Source organism: Gadus morhua, chromosome 14 (genome assembly GCF_902167405.1).
Source record: "Gadus morhua chromosome 14, gadMor3.0, whole genome shotgun sequence".
Classification (NCBI taxonomy): domain Eukaryota; kingdom Metazoa; phylum Chordata; class Actinopteri; order Gadiformes; family Gadidae; genus Gadus; species Gadus morhua.
Genome location: NC_044061.1, coordinates 29042829 through 29065370, shown reverse-complemented (window position 1 = coordinate 29065370; position 22542 = coordinate 29042829). Strand labels below are relative to the sequence as shown.

General features: G+C 41.2%; 1 long non-coding RNA gene across 1 annotated transcript; it reads left to right on the top strand.

Annotated features, from left to right (window-relative positions):
* Positions 1-4321: 4321 nt before the first annotated feature.
* On the top strand, positions 4322-13597 carry LOC115559265 (uncharacterized). The gene is made up of 5 exons (XR_003979468.1): positions 4322-5283; positions 6814-6994; positions 7273-7423; positions 7825-7884; positions 13104-13597. It is a non-coding gene; the product is annotated as an uncharacterized LOC115559265 (long non-coding RNA).
* The last annotated feature ends 8945 nt before the right edge of the window (positions 13598-22542 follow it).

Below are 22542 nucleotides of genomic sequence, written 5' to 3'. Positions count from 1 at the left end.
AAAACAAACATTAACTTAATTAAATTAATTGCATGAATCTGCTCAGCATGTCTCTGTCAACATTGGCTGGTATACACAGTACTTAGTTATAATGATAAAAGGCAGACATACACACAAGAAAATAATCTGTTAACTAATGTCAGTTACAAACACTGCCCAGTATATAATAGAGGGACTGCAATACAAATGGTTCCTCTGTGCTTAATATTAGCCTATATTAATGAGCCCCAGATAATTATATATTATTAGGCTATTAATATATAGGAGAGAGAGAGCGAGAGAGAGAGAGAGAGAGAGAGAGAGAGAGAGAGAGAGAGAGAGAGAGAGAGAGAGAGAGAGAGAGAGAGAGAGAGAGAGAGAGAGAGAGAGAGAGAGAGAGAGAGAGAGAGAGAGAGAGAGAGAACCATAACTTGCTCAATTTTCAACAGATTTACAAACGGTTTGCAGTGTCATTAAAGTATGCAGGGTCATTAACAAATACAATGTGTCATAACTACATCTCTGGCGTTTATAAAAATGCAGCAAGTTATGGTTATTTAAAAAGTGTACCACTTCCAACGCAATGTTATGGGTGAGCAGCTGACTGTGGTAAGCTGGCCGCCAGTGGTGACGTTCGAGACATCTAGTGTTCTATATATGTATCTATGGGTCTATTCACCTTATACTCGCCTTAATGTTGACTAAAGGCTAACACTGCTAGTTATAAACATAGCCAGACACAGGCATCTGAGTAACGGAGTTCAGATTTGCTTTTACTCACCAATCAAACCGAAGCAATGAGTTCTCTGGATGGTCTCTAGAAGATGAAACAACATATTAGACTAGGTTTATCTTTTCTTTTAAATTGAACATATAAACGACATGAAACTACTAGAAAGAGAGAAAGAGTTAAACACACACACACACACACACGCGAGCGCGTACGAGGCTGAATCCATGGCGTATGCCGTGTTTTCCCGCCGATGTGTTTTCCCGCCAATGTGGTATGGTTTACAATGTGGTATGCTTACGCTGTTGAGAGATTAATTAAATGGCCTATATAACTTGACTACCAACAATTATTGAAGTTTAACATTTTGTTTAACAACTGACCGCTTGAATTTCAGGTTGTAGGCCTACTTTTTTCTCAGTGGCATTTTTACGTTCGCTCGCGCTTCAATCTTGTTCTCGTTTAAGAACAAAGGCGGTTGCATTCCGTTTATTGCTGCGTTATCGTCGTCATCTTCTAGACGAAACGTCTTCTTTAAGATTTGAGACCAATGTTATTTGAGACAAGTCTTATACATTTGCCTAACGGGTAGCCAAAGCGGCCAGTAAAAGGGACTTAGCGTATATTTGGGACTCTGCTTTCCATTGAACGGGTTACGGTAACTAATGTGACGCAGTGACTGCGCAAACTTTGGCTAACCGCTTTTATTTTCGAATGTTCTGCCGCTGTTCACAACATTTAATTCGCCAATATCATTTTCGTTTGGTTTTAATATATCAATTAAATACTTTCCAGTGTTTTTAAAGAAGATTATCGAAATAAACTGTATAAAGACAGGTTCATATAATTATATGTGACTTACCCGACTGTCTTCATCTGTGGAATGACGCTCGTGTCGTCTGGGCTGGTATTTAAAGGCTGTCACGCCACGAGCCGCTGTATCGCGTGCTCCTTCAGATCAACGCTGACATGATAATAACGTAGCCTATAGGCCTATATATCGGTCTGAACAGGTAGGTTGGTTGTATGTCTGACACAATCTGTCAGTAGCCTTTTAAAACGACAATAATCGAGCAGTGTAGCCTTCTTGAATGTATGAGTAACAGAGTTATAGAGTGTTTAATTGTATGCGTATTTGACATGTACAAAAAGACTGGTTGCATCAAATGCTGCTTTGAGAGTCTTCATGAACTTCTGACATATCTCTCGACTTGTACCTAGAATTTGAATTTATATTTCTCTCAGTAATAATTGATTGTTACCAGGGCTGTAGTGGAGGGTAAACGCACGTAAACACCGTTTACGCACCTCTGGAATTAAGGAAATAGCGTTTACGCACCTCTAAATAGCGTTTACGAACCTCAAAGTTCCCTGTGCCTTGTATTCTGCCGTTGGAATAATCGGAAATAAATTTGGTATCATTTTAAAACACCTAAAACAAAGTTGCATATGGTTGAACAAATGAACGCTGTAATCTGAATCATTTTCATCTGCGCTGTTATAGGCCTATGCTATTATGGTCTGTGACCCTCCAATCAGTGCCTTGCGGCTGCGGCGGCAACACCAATCCGGATCCAGGAAAATATGTAAACAGGAAGTATGTAAACACATGGCCCTACGCGTTGTGGATTATCATGCCTGCCTACCTGTCATTAATTAGCCATGGATGTCAGGCGATTTTTTAAGAGACCTTCGAGTGCTCCCGCTTTTCAACAGATTCCCGAAAAAGGCCTCAAGTACAAAGTAAGACTGAAGAGGATCAATTCATATGAGTTGTTTTTGTGATTTATAAAGAGTTAGCTTTAAGAATCCATTGATCAGCTGCACCGTTATATAAGCCTCAGAATCGAAAAATGGGAAAAAAGGCGCGGTTTACAGTCCGAAAATTAGGGAACATTATCTGCGATACTTTATTACAGCACAGACACCCGACAATGGTTAATTAGGTGATATTAGAAAATTCCCCACGGCACACCTGACGATCTCTCGCGGCACGGCACACTGGTTGAAAATCACTGTCCTGCTTAATAAATAATAAATCCATAATCTCTGTCGCAGATTATTTCATTGTTTTCTGACTAAACGCAACTGTTTATCGATGTGTTGATTTGATTCGTAAATGGTACAATGGATGTTGAAGGAGATTTGAAACCGTTTGAGCTTTCAATGAAATTCTTTGGGAAGTATGACGAGCCATATGTATGATGAAGCTGGTAGCTTGCATTAAATGTCTGCGGCCTAAGTTATTTATTTATATATTTTATCTTTTTGGTTATCCTGGATGTATTACTACGTAATGTCTGTGATATCATATCGTAACATCAACCCTGTAATGCAAAGACAGGCTTCGAAACAATAATAATCTGGAAAACCTGGGCTGTCATGAGTATTCGTGCTGCGGTGACGTCATTTGAAAGTAAAAATGATGATGGGACAACAACGACAAACTGAAATAATGATTTAATGTCCTTAACCAATAACAAAACTCGAACGGGGGGGGGGGGGGGGGGGAGGGCGATGACTACTCCTCTCTTAAATTAATTAGGAGTAATTTTGCCCTTTCAAAAGTAAATAATAAATTGAAAGGTATGGCTGGGACGGTCTCTCCAATCACTGCATCCCACATGGCCTGTGGAACGACATGTTCGTTGTCCATGGGGTCCAGGACCTCCATGTCACCGTCTGGGAGGGTCCTGTACCCCATGACCTGGACCTCCTTGTCTCCATTGATAACCTACAGGAAATTAATATATTAGTTTTTGCTTGGACGCGCCTGTTGGATGCAGAGTAAAAAAGTTACACCTAAATGCTTTACAATCAATACAATGTATAGCCTATTGTCATTTACTCACTTCCACTGAAGTGTGCCCTGACGAGTGGAGGCTCAGTCCCCAGTTGCTCCTTTTCGCCCGCAGATGGGTCACTCTTATAAGGAGGCCAACCTCTAACGGTGTGAGGTTGGCCTCCCTCCAGAGTAGCAATTCCACCTCTGTATCCCCCTACCACAATAAAACAGGCTACGTAAGCAGTGCTTATTTAAGGCCGACACTGATTTGAACTTTTACTTCACCTGCTGAAAAGATATGCAATTGTATAAAAGGAGCTATCAAAATGAGTAATTTAACAAAGTGACTACTGAGCACACTGTATGATCAATTCCTTACATCTTTCACCACCACGGCCCTTCGAGGCACTGGCGGGCCACCGGCCGCTGTTTGCGGGTGGAACGCACCTAGCTAAATGAGAAATGGGAAAATGGCATTACTACCACACAACTCGGATAGCTTTCTATCTGAGCGATGACAGTAAAACAAAGTTTCATGCATGATAAGCGGTATGATTTTTAAGTATAGATTTTTCTTTTCTAAACTTTATTCCAATATAGGTCACCTTTATCCAATACCATTGTAAGATGTTTAATGACTGATTCCAATGTAAGCTATAGAAAATAATGTCACAGAGAAAGAGGTTTTAGTATTTTGTGTTTGTGTTTTTATAGAACTGCTGCAACCATTATAAGAGAGGGTTTCTGCAAACTGTGCCAGTCAAGGGGTTAAATTTGAATTATAATTCAACATTTTTAATTATAATTTAATTCAAATTAAATTATAACTTACTTCTTTGACCCAGCCCTGAACAGTCAGCAGCGTCGTCTCCTCGACCTCTGCCATCTCCCGCAGAGGGACGAGCATTGACTCGGGACATATTAAGCCCCGAGCCTCTGCCTCCAGGTGGGCGGGGACTTGGACCGGGGCAGCAATGTAGGCCACGGTCTGATGCCTTGTCAGCATTGTTCTACTTCTAATATCCCCGTAACTGCTCCACCCAAAATTTTTTATCCTGTAAGACTTCCCCTCCTCTATCCCCTTAGCCAATTCCTCAAACATTATAAATTTAGTTGCCCTCTTCCCATCAGACACCCCAGCGGCATAGTTGGTCAGTGTGGTGACGGCCAATGCCTCCTCCTCTGAGATGTTCCACTCCTTCACCTTTATCGTCTCTCGCAGAATCACCACTTTGAAGGTGTCGGTGTACAGCTTCTCTGTTCTTTTGTTGAAAGCCATTTTCTGAAAATACATACAAGAGAAAAAAAACAGTTTTTAGAGGCAAGTTTAATATTCAAGCTAAGATTAAATAAGTAAAAGCACACCCTAGTAGCATATAAAGTTAAAGAACGACCCAGATAATAAAGATATCACGTTGTTGTCCCCTCCTGCCAACAGAGGGCGCCCCCCTCTTTTCGCGTCTATTTAAGAGGTGAAATGATGCTGTTACAGAAGTTCCGGAGTTACTGCTGCAGACAGTGCGTGCATGCTGCATGGGAGCACGACGGTCTTATCCAACGGCCCTTTTAACGTCCATCGCAAGCAGCTGTGTTCAGTATTTTAAGTGACTCCTGAAGTTAGTTTATTCGCTCTGTGCTTACAATTCCAAACAACGGTTGGTAAAGGCTACTGTTAACATTAGCATAGATAAGACTAGCTCCGTTGAAGTAGGCCAGTTAGACCTCCCCCGTCCACGAGGCAGACGCTAACGGAGCATAGCATGTGGCGCATTCCGCAAAGATAACTAAGGTAAGATATATATATATATATATTTTAATTATTTAATTATTATTATTTTTAAATACACAAATGTTTTTTCTACTCCATTTAAGGTGTTCATTTATGACCATTACCGTCAAACTTAAATTAATAGCCAGGGTTACTTTATTTGTTTCAATCGCTGAAAATTCTTGCTCAGCAAAGATAGGGAATACCATCACATTTATTATTTGAACCAGTATGAATATTACCGTACATGTATTAACATTAACCAATAACCCGCGCATTATTCAAAGAATGCGCGCAAACTGTCCGGTGGCCGAGTGGTAGGCCTATAACTGCGTTTGGTCACAAAGACGTAACCGCTATGACGACAGCAGACTGGCTGTGGTCTGCAGATGCCATGGATGGACTTTGCGCGTGCCGTCTTTTCCCGCCGATGTGGTATGGTTATGCTGTTGAGAGCTTAAATAAATGGACTTTATAAATTGAGCAGTGAGCACAAACTAAGAACTTCTGACCTGTCTCTCGACTTGTACCTAGAATTTGAATATCTATTTCTCTCAGTAACAATTGGTTGTTACCGCAACGACTCTTCATAGTGTGGTTGGGTGTGAAAGAGGATGGTGTTTCCATGGATAGGCTTTGCGCGTGCCGTGTTTTCCCGCCGATGTGGTATGGTTATGCTGTTGAGAGCTTAAATAAATGGACCTTATAAATTGAGCAGTGAACACAAACTAAGAACCTTTGACATATCTCTCGACTTGTACCTAGAATTTGAATATCTATTTCTCTCAGTAATAATTGGTTGTTACCGCAACGATTCTTCATAGTGTGGTTGGGGGTGAAAGAGGATGGTGTTTCCATGGATAGGCTTTGCGCGTGCCGTGTTTTCCCGCCGATGTGATATGGTTATGCTGTTGAGAGCTTAAATAAATGGACTTTATAAATTGACTACGAACAATTATTGAAGTTTAACACTTTGTTCAGCAAACTTGACCACTGACGGCTTGAACTTTAGGTTGTACTTTTTTTCTTCTCAGACATTGCTCTTGTTTTTTTCTTTTTACGGGTAAACTAATCTGACGTCGTGACTGCGCAAACTTTGGCCTACTGATTTTATGTTCGAATGTTCCGCCGCCGTTCACAACATTTACTTTTCGTTTGGTTTTATTATATAAATGATTATACTTTCGAGTGTTTTTAAAGTAGATTATCGAAATAAACTGTATAAAGACAGGTTAATATATGTCACTTACTTTATCTGTCGTCTTCTATCTGTCTTTTCTTCTGTGGAATGATGCTCATGACGTCTGGGCTGGTATTTAAAGGCTGTCACGGCACGAGCCGCTGTATCGCGTGCTCGTTCAGATCAATGCTGACATGATAATAACGTATAGTCGTTCTGAACAGGTAGCTTGGTTGTATGTCTGACACAATCCGTCAGTCCCCTTTTTAAAACGACAATAACTGAGCAGTGTAGCTTTCTTGAATGTATGAGTTAGTTGTCCTGTTAGTGATGGACTGTTTAATTGTATTCGTATTTTACACTTATCACAGACAGATCTTGCTTGCATCAAATGCTGCTTTGAGGGTCACTCAACACGGATGCTTCCTGTTGCATCCAGGAGGCCACCGGACCACTCACCACAGGAGCTGATGCACATTCTTCAGCTGAACTTTACACCGTTGTCCCACCATCCACTGAATTGAACACCATTCAGACTCATGGCTTTATCAGGTACAGAATGAATGATTACAAACCACCAATACATCAGCAAATCTTTTTTCGTGCGTTTTCTAAATAGTGTGAGCAGTCACACACTAAGAATTTCTGACATATCTCTCGACTTGTACCTAGATTTTGAGTATCTATTTCTGTCAGTAATAATTGATTGTTACCACAACAGCTCTTCATAGTGTGGGTGGGGGTGAAAGAGGATTGTGTTCATCAGTTTCTGTGTTCATGTGTGTGATGGATGATGTTCTGACTGGTCTGTCCCCACCCCGACTCCACAGCAGTGACATGCGTGTGGTGTGTAGAGACTCCAACGGTTGTGTCAGTGTTCTCTCGTTGACGGCGCCGGGGCTAGAGACCACGGCCCAGTGGAAGGCTCTGAGGCCTGGATCACAGCCATCTCCTTCTAGGACACCCAGCTGTTCTACTCAGGTAACCCCCCCCCACACACACACGCACACACACGCCACCGGTTCCACTCACTTTTAGAAGTGGGGCAGGGTAGTCTTAAGTCAGATAACATGAATTCAGAAGTACATTTTGCACTTATAGATTTTATTATAAAAAACAATACTTTATAAAAAAAAAATATTTGAGCTGCTATAATGCCGTTTCCCCTCGGTGATGAATGAAGTACATATGTATTTATGTATCTATCAATATAGTTGTTTGTCTCCCAGCTGAAAAAGTATTGGAATCAACCACCAATGTCGCTGGAGAGGGAGGCCCAGAAAGGGCCATCAAGGCCTCAATTCAGTCAAACTACAGGAGTCGGATGATAAGCATATTAACTAAAGTGTGTGTGTGTGTGTGTGTGTGTGTGTGTGTCACAGCAAGCTGAAAGGCTGGGACCCCAGGATGGAGCTCTCCTCTCCCACTTTCACCAGCAAGAGGTAAATAACCAGCCCTAGCTAGCTCACTAATTACCTATCTTAGCCTTTTGGAGAAAACACCACTTTCTGACTCTTAAAACCTATGTTGGGTCATCTGCTGTCTCACTTCCGTTTCAGTTTAGAAGTCATAGAATAGGTATTTAGATATTTGATATTTTTTATATTAGTAAAGTGAGGATCTAAAAATGTAATCTATCATTTTTCGGATGATCACAGAGGGGTATATGCACTACACGTCTACCAAATATCTTGTCAGGACAATGCCAATGTCAATCAATATACTGAAATAACACGAGGTTTACTTATTTTCTTATGCTTACTGCACATCTTGATATCTTTTAATAACATAATTAAAAAAATTTCAACCGTTCTCCATCGTTCAAACCATTAAAAATATCGACACATTTGTATCTTCACTAATATCTAAACGAAATTTTGTTTAGATATTGGACCCCTTTTGATAATGAGCACGCCATATATGGATACCAATATAATTGATGGGGTGTCAGATGTGTGACGGCCCTCTGACTGTCTTTGTGTAACTTGGGGCATCTCTGCTCCGCCCCGTCTTTCTCTCCTCTCAGGAATTCTGATGGCTAACAGACTAGTAGCGTGCACCAATGTGCGTGGTGTTAAACCCTTGATTGGCATTCGTGGAGACACTTGTTAAGTTTAAATATAATTGTTAAACTTGGTCTATTTTGTTCTGTTTGGTGTCTGGACGAGAGAGGGGAGCATTTTTTTTTTGTTTTGCACAGCCTTCACATAGTGTTAATTTGTGCTTTTTATGTAGCTTGGGGCAAGACGCAGCACTTGGACTCACCGTTGTGCGCTCAAAATTGCGGGGCTTCCCTGTAGGTTTACGGCTTCATCCCTTTGGGTGTTGCTGAGCGCTGCCAGTAGTGTTGTGGTGACCGCGGTTAGCAGCAGTTGTCTCGGGGGCACATCCATGGGCTTGGGGGGAGGCGCCAGCGTGCTGGTCTTCTTTTCCACCCCATGGGCTTCAGTGCATAAATACCCGCTGCCAGTAGCCACATGAAGACTAGGGTTGAGCTTAGTAAGATAGATTTTGGTATAGGTAGTCAGCTAGAGGGAACGCACCGTCTGCGAGGTGGTCATGTACCTCTAGTGCCCAGCGGAGGTGTCACTTGGTCTGCGCTCTTGTGCCCATATACATTATGCACTGGTTCATTAAGCTGTTCAGGCTGAGTCATGGCTTGCATATAAATGTTTTTTGAAGCTCCTTCTGAGGAGTTACTGGAACGATTTACTAAGGCTAAATTATTACAAAATGACGGGCATTTCATGAACTGAAAAGAAAAAAGAGGATGTTAAAGAATGTCTAATAGCAAATCTTGCAAAAGGGGACATTTTGCCTAGGTCTGTCTTGTCTTCTCTCCCAGCGTTGTAAAGGAGCTGCCTCCGCCTGTGTCAAAGGTTGACCAGACGGCTTCAATAATATCTAAACAGAATTTCGATATCATTTATACTTTTTTCCGATTCACAGTTTTAGTTTCGTACCGGATTCGTTTTCAGTTGGTTCAGGACCCTCCCAGACGGGGGACTAGGAGGTCCTGGACCCCTTTTTGATATTGATACGTTAAAACGATGTTAACAAGACATCCACCTTAACAAACCATGTCGCTGGGGTGTCGGATGGGAAAAGGGCAACGAAATCATACTATTTGAGGAATTGGCAAAGGGAATAGAGGAGGGGAATTCATACAGAATAAAACATTTTGGGTGGAGCAACTACGGGGACATCAGAGTGATGCTCACAAGGCATCAGACCGTGGCCTATATCGCTGGCGCGGTCGAAGTCCCCGCCCACCTGGAGGCAGAGGCTCGGGACTTAATATGTCGCGAGTCAATGCTCGTCCCTCTGCGAGAGATGGTAGAGGTCGAGGACATTACACTGGTGACTGTTCAGGGCTGGGTCAAAGAAGTAAGTTATAATTTAATTTGAATTTAACTCCATGACTGACACAGTTTGCAGAAACCCTCTCTTATAATGGTTGCAGCAATTCTATAAAAACACAAACACAAAATACTAAAACCACTTTCTCTGTGACATTATTTTCTATAGCTTACATTGAAATCAGTCATTGCACATCTTACAATGGTATTGGATAAAGGTGAACTATATTGGAATAAAGTTTAGAAAAGAAAAATCTATACTTCAGTCAATACGTCAGTGCCTCAGAGGACCGTGGTGGAAGTAGTGACTTTGTTAAATTACTCATTTTGATGGCTCCTTTTATCCATAGCAAATTGCATATCTTTTCAGTAGGTGAAGTAAAAATTAAAATCACTGTCTATTAAATAAGCCCTTTCTACGTAGCCTCTTTTATTGTTGTAGGGGGAGACAGAGGTGGAAGTGGTACTCTGGAGGGAGGCCACCCTCGCACAGTTAGAGGTTGGCCTCCCTATAAGCGCGATGCATATGCGGGCCAGAAGGAGCAGCTAGGGTCTCTCCTCCAGGCAACGAGACACGCTTGTTTGTCCAGGTCGTAGCGTTCAGGACCCTCCCAGACGGGGAGAAGGAGGTCTATTAAAGAAAGATATTGGGATTATTAAAAGGCATGAAGCACTGAACCACGCACAAAAAGGTTAAAGTCAAGCAGTTACCAAACGTATTAACTATATATACTTTACATCAGGGCTTCAACGTCAAATCAATTATTAAATTGGTGTTGGCAATGAATTTCATTATCCATCCATTAAATGATTTGGTGAGATGTTTTTCAGAATGGTCACTCATAGCCAGAGCACTTAAAATGTACACCAGCAGCAGGTGAGGTGGGTGGGGTGGGGCGCCACTTTAGACGCCACACCGTCTCACTGATGGGCTGATGCATGCTCCTAGAAATGCAATTCCTGAAGGTATTGATTGGTATTGTTACTTTGGAGAATTTGAATATTTATTACGCTCAGTAATAACGATTGATTCAGCAAAGCAGGGTGTCCTACTCCCACCTCCCAACATCCTGCACAACTGGAGTTGTCTTTTTAAAAATCCAACAAATATCTCCATAGTCTTTTTTTCTCTAAATAACTTGTGTCTTGGGCTACTTTCAGGTTTGTTTCACGCTGTTCATCTGTTCTGTTTTAGCACACCACACTTGACCAATGGTTGTATTTTCAGAAAATGTCTTTCAACAAGAGGACCAATGAGAGGCTACACTCGATCACCGTCAAAGTAGTTATATTGAGAGAGCAGAAGAAGGTGAAGGAGTGGCAAATCTCAGATGAGGAGGCATTGAGCACGCCATATATGGACCCGGGACTTGTTATCTCCCGGGAGGCCAACCTCACACAGTTAGCAGTTGGCATCCCTATAAGCGCTATGCATATGCGGGCCAGAAGGAGCAGCTAGGGTCTCTCCTCCAGTTATTGAATGACAGCAAAGGACGCATTGGCCGGCACCACAAATACTAACGTCGTCGCTGGGGTGTCGGATGGGAAAAGGGCAACTAAATTCATTGTATTTGAAGAATTGGCAATGACGGGGACATCAGAGTGATGCTCACAAGATATCAGACAGTCGGCTACATCACTGCCCCTGTACAAGTCCCCGCCCACCTGGAGGCAGAGCATTGACCCGGGGCTTGGTATGTCCCGGGTCAATGCTAATCGGTCTGTCGTAGCTTGGTATCTCCCGGGGAGGCAACTTCAAACCATTACAGGTTGGCCTCCCAATAAGAGTTACACATATGCAGCCCAGAAGGAGCAGCTAGGGTCTCTCCTCCAGTCAACAAGACACGTGGTGAAGGAGTGGCAAATCTCGGATGAGGAGGCATTGAGCACGCCATATATGGACCCGGGACTTGGTATCTCCCGGGAGGCCAACCTCAAACAGTTAGAGGTTGGCCTCCCTATAAGAGTTACACATATGCAGCTAGGGTCTCTCCTCCAGTCAACAAGACACACTTGTTTGTCCAGGTCGTAGCGTTCAGGACCCTCCCAGACGGGGAGAAAGAGGTCTATTTTATGTATTAAAGAAAGATATTGGGATTATTAAAAGGCATGAAGCACTGAACCACGCACAAAAAGGTTAAAATCAAGCAGTTACCAAACATGTTAACGAGATATATATATATATATATATATATATATATATATATATATATATATATATATATATATATATATATATATATATATATATATATATATATATATATATTATACATAAGGGCTTCAACATCAAATCAATTTTTAAATGGTGTTGGCAATGAATTTCATTATCCTTCCATTCAATGATTTGGTGAGATGTTTTTCACAATAGTCACTCATAGCCAGATCACTTAAAATGTACACCAGCAGCAGGTGAGGTGGGTGGGGTGGTTCACATTCTTTTTTTACTCTGCATCCAACAGGCGCGTCCAATCAAAAACTTGTGTATTAATTTCCTATAGGTTATCAATGGAGACAAGGGGGTCCAGGTCATGGGGTACAGGACCCTCCTAGACGGGGAGAAGGAGTTCCTGGACCCCAGTGACAATGAACACGTCATTCCACAGGCCATGTGGGATGCAGTCATTGGCAAGACCGTCCCAGCCATACCTTTCCATTTATTATTTACATTTGAAAGGGCAAAATTACTCCAAATTAATTTAAGAGAGGAGTAGTCATCGCCCCCCTTTTCGAGTTTTGTTGTTTTACTGACATTAAATCATTATTTACATTATTATATCCCGGGTCAATGCTAATCAGTTTGTCGTAGCTTGGTATCTCCCGGGAGGCCAACCTCACACAGTTGGCCTCCCTATAAGCGCTATGCATATGCGGGCCACAAGGACTGTTCATCTGTTCTGTTTCAGCACACCACACTTAGCCAATGGTTGTATAACGCGTCACTACGTAGCGTTCATAGCTATGTTGACAAGCAAACCACACACAAAACCGCCCACATTCCTATGCGGAGAACAGCCCGATCTGGCAACACAGACCTTGTCATCATCTCTGTAGCCGGCTGAGTCAAACACGCTATGATATTTGCTTCGTTCATCACCAGCCAAATTGGCTGGCGACTTTACAATCTTACACGCAAAAGTTATTTTCTACCTGCATCTGGTGGGTTGGCAGGTGTTAATTTTAAGCTCTTGCTATGAGTGACCATTGTGACTGTGCGTGGTTCAGTGTGTTGGTAACTGTGCTTTGTGTGTTGGTAACTGCTTCGTGTCTTTTAATACTCCCAATATCTTTCTTTTATACAGAAGATGCTGCTGCTACTGCTGCTGCCTCAGCACTACACTTCCAGACGGTCTGTCCAAAGGCTGCATCCCACATGGCCGGTGGAACTACGTGCTCTTTAGCACAGGGGTCCAGGACCTCCTTGTCCCCGTCTGGGAGGGTCCTGAACCCCACAGCCTGGACCCCCTTGGGGGAGGGGGGAATTAATTTGGCCTTTTCAAATTGAAATAATAAATGGAAAGGCATGGCTTGGACAATCTCTCCAAAGGCTAATGCCTCCTTTGGGGTCATTTAATAACTGGAGGAGAGACCCTAGCTGCTCCTTCTGGCCCGCATATGCATGGCGCTTATAGGGAGGCCAACCTCTAGCTGTGAGGTTGGCCTCCCGGGAGATACCATGGCCCGGGTCTCTGCCTCCAGGTGGGGGCGGGGACTTGTACAGGGTCAGTGATGCATGTTTCTGTTGTATGTTGTTTCATGTTTTGTTGGTTTTAATAAATCCAGTTTTCTGACTAAACTGAAGTGTTTATTGATGTGTTGATATGAATCGTAAATGGTATATCCTCTGGATTCATTGCATGTTTGTGGCTATAATATCAACCCTGTAATGCAAAGACAGGCTTCAAACATGCTTTCAGGAAAACCTGTGCTGTCATGAGTATTTGTGCTGCGGTGATATCGTTTGAAAGTAAAAACTTATGATGGGACAACAAAGTCAATCGGAAATTGAATCTCACAATTATATATTGTTACCAAAACAAAGTTGGTGCTTTTTAGCTTAAACTCAAAGTACAAATCTACCCATACTATATACAGTATAACTACACAAAACAGCGTACAATGTACAGTATATTATACTTTCATACAAGTGATCAAACCAAGGATCCGCTCTCTACAATGTCCCATGTGGAGCAAAAGTTATCTTATGAAAAGGTAAGAAAGCCCTTCAGTGTCTACTACTTGACGGTACACTTGACAGTGTAGTACGGTCTACAGCTACGCTTAGAACGCTTCCGAACATCGCCGAAACTCCACCGGATGTTTTGGAGATGACGTATCTCCCCTCAGATGGTGGTGTCGGATCTCTTCGTTCGTTACCACACTCCGGTTGCATTGTGGGATAGCGTTGTGAACTCCGTTGTTTACTGTGGCGGTAGTACGCATTCGGAAACGTTTTCCGTACTACACAATGCGTACGGAGCATTCGGACGCACTATATTTGTGGCGTACTACAAAATGCATACTATATAGCGGTCAAGTATGAGTATTCGGATTCAGCCAAACAAATAAAATGTGCCTTCCCGTGCGTGTTTGAGAAACAGTGAGAGTTAACACTGTCCTCAATTTTACATAACGCATTCTTCATTTAGTCTGCCGGCTAATGGTAGTAGTAGTAGTGGTAGGAGGAGCAGTATAAATGTTGAATAGCTTTATTCAAGTGAGGGATTTGAACAGAGTTCCAAATGTTAAAATCGGATTGCGTGTGTGTGTGTGTGTGTGTGTGTGTGTGTGTGTGTGTGTGTGTGTGTGTGTGTGTGTGTGTGTGTGTGTGTGTGTGTCCAAGCCGGCGTGCGTGTGTGTGTGTGTGCCCAAGCCGGCGTGCGTGTGTGTGTGTGTGTGCCCAAGCCAGTGTGTGTGTGTGTGTGTGTGTGTGTTTCACCCGGCCGATGTTATCTGTGTGTGCGTGTGTCTGTGTCTCACCAAGCCGGTGTGTGTGTGTGTGTGTGTGTGTGTGTGTGTGTGTGTGTGTGTGTGTGTGTGTGTGTGTGTGTGTGTGTGTGTGTGTGTGTGTGTGTGTGTGTGTGTGTGTGTGTGTGTTTAAGGGAGACTGCCTGAATGTCAACGGAAATCAATGAAACCAACTGAAAACTAATCCGGTGTCAAACTAAAACTGTGATTCTGGAAAAAGTTTAAAAGCTATCGAAATTTCGTTTAGATATTATTAAAGATACAAATGTCTACATTTGTTTAATTGTTTCAGCGATGGTAAACGGCTGAAAAATTATTTAGTTACAATGTCTTTAGTAATTTAAGTGTCAGAATGGGCAGACTGCCTCAATGGGACAAACTGTAGAATATGACGGTTTGAGACTAAAACTGTGAATCTGAAAAAACTATAAATGTTATCGAAATTCTGTTTCAATATTATTGAAGATACAAATATTTAGATCTGTTTAATTCCTTGAATGATGGTAAACGGTTGAAATTTGACCAAGTTATGAAGGTTTGAATGTTGGAAGGGTTGAATCGGATCAAGGATGAATCAGCGTTTTTTTAATTTTGAATGGGAGTGAATGGGGGAATTTTCGGTGAATAACGTTGAATATCTCGGGAATTATGAATAATATCAATAAGAAAAATAATAGCACAATAGTACTAATGGAGCTGAACGTTTTAATGTTTGAATGATGTTTCTACGTTGAAGTAAGTTGAAGGAGTCACGTTGCGAAAAAGTGGCAGAATATTTATAATAAAAATAAAAATAAAACTGTGAATCTGAGAAAACTATAAATGATATCGAAATTATGTTTGAATATTATTGAAGAGACACATGTGTAAATCTGTTTAATTCTTTGAATGATGGTAAACGGTTGAAATTTGACCAAGTTAAGAAGGTTTGAATGTTGGAAGGGTTGAATCGAGTCAAGGATGAATCAGCCTCATTTGAATATCGACTGTTGGAGACCACTGATTGGTCAACGAGCTGTTGCCATGGCAAACGGTTAGAGTGAGAGCAACTGAAAACGAATCCGGTATTAAAACTAAAACTGTGAATCTGAAAAAACTATAAATGATATCGAAATTCTGTTTGAAGATTATTGAAGATACAAATGTGTAGATCTGTTTAATTCTTTGAATGATGGTAAACGGTTGAAATTTGACAAACTTATGAAGGTTTGAATGTTGGAAGTGTTGAATCGGATGAAGGGTGAATCAGCGTTTTTTTGAATTTCCAATAGGAATGAATGGGGCAATTTTCGGTGAATAAAGTTGAATATCTCGGGAATTATGAATACTATCAATAAGAAAAATAATAGCACCATAGAACTAATGGAGCTGAACGTTTTAATGTTTGAATGATGTTTCTACGTTGAAGTATGTTGAAGGAGATACGCGTAGAAAAAGTGGCGGAATAATAAAAATAAGAAAAATAAATATGTAGGATTTCAAAGCTGTGAATGCTACAGCATTCACACCAACTAGAATTGCAATCCCTGAAGGTATTGCGGTGTGAATGCTAACGCTGAAATGCTCCGCTCTACTGCTGAAGCTGCACGTTGAAGAATCGTTACAATGAATCTAGGACATCTGCTGAACATTTTGAATGTAGAATGAAGTCTGTAGAATGAACTATGAATGAGTTGAATGGTTTTGAAGTCATACTGCTAAAGTCTGCTGCCGCTGAAATGCTCCGCTCTACTGCTGAAGCTGCATGTTGAATCAATACCCTGAATCTAGGAAATCTGCAAGCATTTTGAAGGTAGAATGAAGCCTGTAGAATGAAGACGCTGAATCTAGGAAATCTGATGAACATTTTGAAGGTAGAATGAAGTCTGTAGAATGAACTATGAATGAGTTGAATGGTTTTGAAGTCATACTGCTAAAGTCTGCTGACGCTGAAATGCTCCGCTATACTGCTGAAGCTGAATGTTGAATCAATACCCTGAATCTAGGAAATCTGCTGAACATTTTGAAGGTAGAATGAAGCCTGTAGAATGAAGACGCTGAATCTAGGAAATCTGCTGAACATTTTGAAGGTAGAATGAAGCCTGTAGAATGAAGACGCTGAATCTAGAAAATCTGATGAACATTTTGAAGGTAGAATGAAGCCTGTAGAATGAAGACGCTGAATCTAGAAAATCTGATGAACATTTTGAAGGTAGAATGAAGTCTGTAGAATGAACTATGAATGAGTTGAATGGTTTTGAAGTCATACTGCTAAAGTCTGCTGACGCTGAAATGCTCCGCTCTACTGCTGAAGCTGAATGTTGAATCAATACCCTGAATCTAGGAAATCTGCTGAACATTTTGAAGGTAGAATGAAGCCTGTAGAATGAAGACGCTGAATCTAGGAAATCTGCTGAACATTTTGAAGGTAGAATGAAGCCTGTAGAATGAAGACGCTGAATCTAGAAAATCTGATGAACATTTTGAAGGTAGAATGAAGCCTGTAGAATGAAGACTCTGAATCTAGAAAATCTGATGAACATTTTGAAGGTAGAATGAAGTCTGTAGAATGAAGACACTGAATCTAGGAAATATAATAGCAACATGGTACTAATGGAGCTGAACGTTTTAATGTTTGGATGCTGACCTCAGCGCTAACGCTAAGGTCAACTCAAATGTCAGCGCTAACGCTAACGTCAACGCTAACGTAAGCGCTTATGGTAACGTCAATCCTAACTTCAGCGCTAACGCTAACGTCAATGCTAAATTAGCGCTAATGCTAACGCTAACGTCAACGCTAACATCAGCGCTAATGCTACCGTCAGGGATAACGTCAACTCCAACGTCAGCGCTAATGCTAACGTCAATGCTAATTCAGTGCTAATGCTAACATCAGTGCTAACGCTAACATCAACTCTAACGGTAACGTCAATGCTAACTCGGCGCTAATGCTAACTTCAGCGCTAATGCTAACTTCAGCGCTAATGCTAACTTCAGTGCTAATGCTAACGTCAACGCTAACGTCAGCGCTAATGGTACCGTCAATGCTAACTTTAGCGCTAATGCTAACGTCTGCGCTAACGCTAACGTCAACGCTAACGTCAACACTAACGTCGGAGCTAAAGTCAGCGCTAACGTCCGCGCTAACGTCAACTCTAACGTCACTGCTAACGTCCATTGTTGTAGTCCATGACAAAGACTACACTACCCTCCACCACACTGGCTTTAACCAGATTCCAGAGTGGTGCGCTCGCCACTGATTGTCAACGAGCAACAGCTGTGGAAAACGGTTAACGAATCCGGAATAAAACTAAAACTGTGAATCTCAAAAAACTATAAATGATATCGAAATTATGTTTGAATATTATTGAAGAGACAAATGTGCAAATCTGTTTAATTCTTTGAATGATGGTAAACGGTTGAAATTTGACCAAGTTATGAAGGTTTGAATGTTGGAAGGGTTGAATCGAGTCAAGGATGAATCAGCCTCATTTGAATATCGACTGTTGGAGACCACTGATTGGTCAACGAGCTGTTGCCATGGCAAACGGTTAGAGTGAGAGCAACTGAAAACGAATCCGGAATAAAACTAAAACTGTGAATCTGAAAAAACTATAAATGATATCGAAATTCTGTTTGAAGATTATTGAAGATACAAATGTGTAGATCTGTTTAATTCTTTGAATGATGGTAAACGGTTTAAATTTGACCAAGTTATGAACGTTTGAATGTTGGAAGTGTTGAATCGGATGAAGGGTGAATCAGCGTTTTTTGAATTTTGAATGGGAGTGAATGGGGCAATTTTCGGTGAATAAAGTTGAATATCTCGGGAATTATGAAGAATATCAATAAGAAAAATAATAGCACGCGATTCCTAATGGAGCTGAACGTTTTAATGTTTGAATTAAGTTTCTACGTTGAAGTATGGCGAAGGAGTTGCACGACAAAAAAGTGGCGGAATAATAAAAATAAATACGTAGGATTTCAAAGCTGTGAATGCTAGCAGCATTCACACCAATTATAAAATTAAATATGTAGGATTTCAAAGCTGTGAATGCTACCAGCATTCACACCAAATATTAAAACAATATTAGCAATAAAGAGCTGTAGGTAGCTTTCGCCAGAGAGCATGGCTTTCTGGTGCTTCAACTGTCGCAAAAAACCCGTTAACATGCAAATTAACTGATTAAGGACCGCCCATAGACTTTGAGCGACCGAGCTAGACGAGAAAACGGCAGCCAGACGAGCGACCAACACAGCGACCAATGCGACCTACGTCGCGACCAATGCGACCTAGGTCGCGACGCACGTCGTTGGCCACTCGAAGAGCTCGGCCCTACTGGAGCGGTGCTCGAAAAGGAAAACACCGACCTTTAATCATGGACTGAAGACGCCGAGAACCGAAGCAGACGCTCCAATCTACGATTCGTCGGCATACCCGAGAGGGCCGAGGCCGGGGATGTCCTCGGCTTCATAAGTCATCTGATTCCAAAACTTCTAGGTGAAGCAAATTTCTCCGTTCCTCCTGTGATAGAGCGCTGTCATCGCACTGGTATCCTGGACAACGTCAAAGCCAAGGGTCCAAGGCCGATCTTGGTAAAGTTGCAGTGCTTTCAAGACAAGCTGAAGATAATGAAACTGGCCAGGGACAAGAGGGACCCCCTTCAGTACAAAGCGAGGGCTGTGAACCAAGGGGGCTCTTTGAAGGATGTTCAAATCTTTATCTACCCGGACTTCTCTGCTGGTGTAGTCCAGAGACGCCGAGAGTTTGATGCAGTGAAGAAAAAGCTCCGTGATAGGGAAATCGAATATGGCCTGCTCTTTCTCTGCACGCTGAGAATTACCCATGTTGGTAAGAGACATTTCTTTCATACTCCCGGTGAAGCTGAGAATTTCCTCTGTGCACTCTCCTCCATTAACTCTTCCATTGACTCTGATATGGCAGCAGATTGATGGCTGGCGACCAGTCGATAGTGCCAGCGCCAACACAACACACTGCCTGCTGATGAACTTTTTGAACTTTTTTTTTTTTTTTTTTTTGTGTGTTTCATCCTCGTTAACTTATTTTCTCATCGGACTGGCTGGAGTTTTATGTTTCATATGTGCAAACTATCGCTGATAGAATTGCTGAGTTGGTGACTGCTGCTTTATTTTTGTTTTGTTTCTTGCAAAATTGTCAATGGACGATGCTAGTGACAGCTGCTTTACTACTGTCTGCCGTATAGCATATCACAAGTGTCGTAAAATGGCGTAACACTAAAAGACGGGTTGATCTAAGTTATTTAAACTGGGAATGATAGACGCCTATATATATATAAATAATTTGTTTAGGATAATTGCTGAATACTTTTGGATGTTGAAACGAATAAACTAAGAAGCTGTTGAAGCATATAATTATTATTATTATTAATAATTTATTTTTGTTTGCCGTCATCTGACGGCCTTATAAAGGCCCAATATATGCCCCTTTTTAGTAGACATGGATCTTTCATTTTGATATGTCTGCAATATGCTGAGCCATGCAGACTGAGCTCTTTTTACTTTTTACTATTATTATTATTTCTTATTTGGTATGTGCCTTACGTGCTTTCTCCAATGCCGTATGTGCTCTCCTGTCGTGTGTGTGTGTGTGTGTGTGTGTGTGTGTGTGTGTGTGTGTGTGTGTGTGTGTGTGTGTGTGTGTGTGTGTGTGTGTGTGTGTGTGTGTGTGTGTTGCTCTCCTTCTGCCTCTCTCACCACCTGCCCCTGCCTGCTACAATCCACAACCTGCGACGATGCTCTGTGTGCATTTCTTTTTCCATATCATTTGCATACTTACTCAGTTATTTTGGATTAATGAATTGTGCTAAAGGGCTGCATGTTATTCATTTGAACATTAGGAGCTTGCCACCTAAAATTGATTTACTGAGAGCCTGGCTTACCTATAATAAACCCCATGTAATAAATTTGTCTGAAACTTGGTTAAACAGCAATATTTCTGATGATGAAGTCAAACTTGATAATTATGTTCTATTTAGGAACGATAGAGGCTCAAGAGGTGGGGGCCTCTTAACATATGTATCCTCAAATTTGATTGCAGAACTTGTTCTTCCAAATGAGAATCCCCAGCATTTTGAAGGCCTTTTCGTCAAAATCATTTTTCATGAAAATAAACGACTAATCATTGGAAATATTTATAAACCTCCATCTGCCCCAGCAGACACTACTGACTGTATCCTGTCTACCATTAATTCTTTAGACTGCACCAGTGAAAAAATCATATTAGGTGACTTTGATTCTAATTGGCTGGATCGCTCCTCTCAAAAAGATCGGAACCTCTTTAACAGCATAAATCTAACTCAACTCATAACTGAACCCACTAGAGTCGGTCCCAGTTCTTCTTCTTTGCTTGATTGGATTTTAGTTTCCCATCCTGGCAGAATTGTACAATCTGGGGTCTTACCTGACTCTTTTAGTGACCACTCTATGATTTTTTGTATTTGGAAAATCAAAGTGCCTCATCTTCCTCCTAAAATGATTAAAGTAAGACAATTTAATAAAATTAACCCTGAAAACTTCACTCAGGATATACTAAATATAAATTGGGAGAGATTCAAATTAATCCCATCTGTTGAAGATGCTTGGAATTTATTTTATACTGAGGAACAAGCATGCTCCTTTGAAATCAATTATGGTCAAGGGTCGACATCTACCTTGGATCAAGGGAGATCTCATACACTTATTCAAGCAAAGAGACAAGGCCTGGAAAAAATACCGTAAAACAACTGATGCTGCTGACTGGAATGCTTATAAGGAGCAAAGGAATAAATGTAAAACCAACACACGAAATGCTAAAGGAAATTACTATAAAGACTGCTTATCAACTGATTTTAAGAACCCGAAGAAATTTTGGAAGAGAATCAATAGTATAACCAATAAATCCACAAAAAGCCCTACAACGCATATTAGACTAAATAATCAAACTGTGAGTGAACCTTTATTAATTGCAGAGGCATTTAGCCAGCACTTCGATACAATTGGTAGCTCTTTATCTGGTTACTCTGGTCTTACCTCGAATCAGAATAGGTGTGGCAGCTCTTTTTGCTTTAAAACTGTCTTTCCAATTTATGTTCAGCGGGTTATTGATAGCCTAAGCTCTGGATGCAGTGCTGGTCCGCAACTTGTGAAACACCGTCATCATGGAAAAGCGCTAGAGTAACCCCTCTTCATAAAGGAGGTGACACCTCAGACACCAACAATTATAGACCAATCTCAATTATCAACAGTACCTATAGCAAAAATATTTGAAAAACTAATATTTAATCAATTATCTAAATACCTTGCAGACAATAACATATTATCTCCACGCCATTCAGGTTTTCGACCTAATTACTCAACCACCACTGCTCTTCTAAAATTTACAAATGACATATTGTCAGCAGCTGACAGCAAGATGCCTACAGGTGCTATATTTATTGACCTTTCAAAAGCATTTGATATGATCGATCATTATCTTCTCTTAGATAAATTGTATGCTATTGGTCTTTCTACTAACTCTCTATTATTTTTTAACAATTTTTTTCATTTTAGAAGTCAGTGTGTCTCCTTTCAGGGAAGTCTATCAGAATTTAAGATCAATGATAAAGGTGTTCCACAAGGCTCATCCTTAGGTCCTCTTTTGTTCTCGATCTTTATTAATGATCTTCCTCAAATCTGTTTGGACTCTCAAATTCCTTTATATGCAGATGACACTGTATTATACTCGTCCAGCTCTGATATCTTACAAATTCAACACTCTCTACAATCTGATTTTAA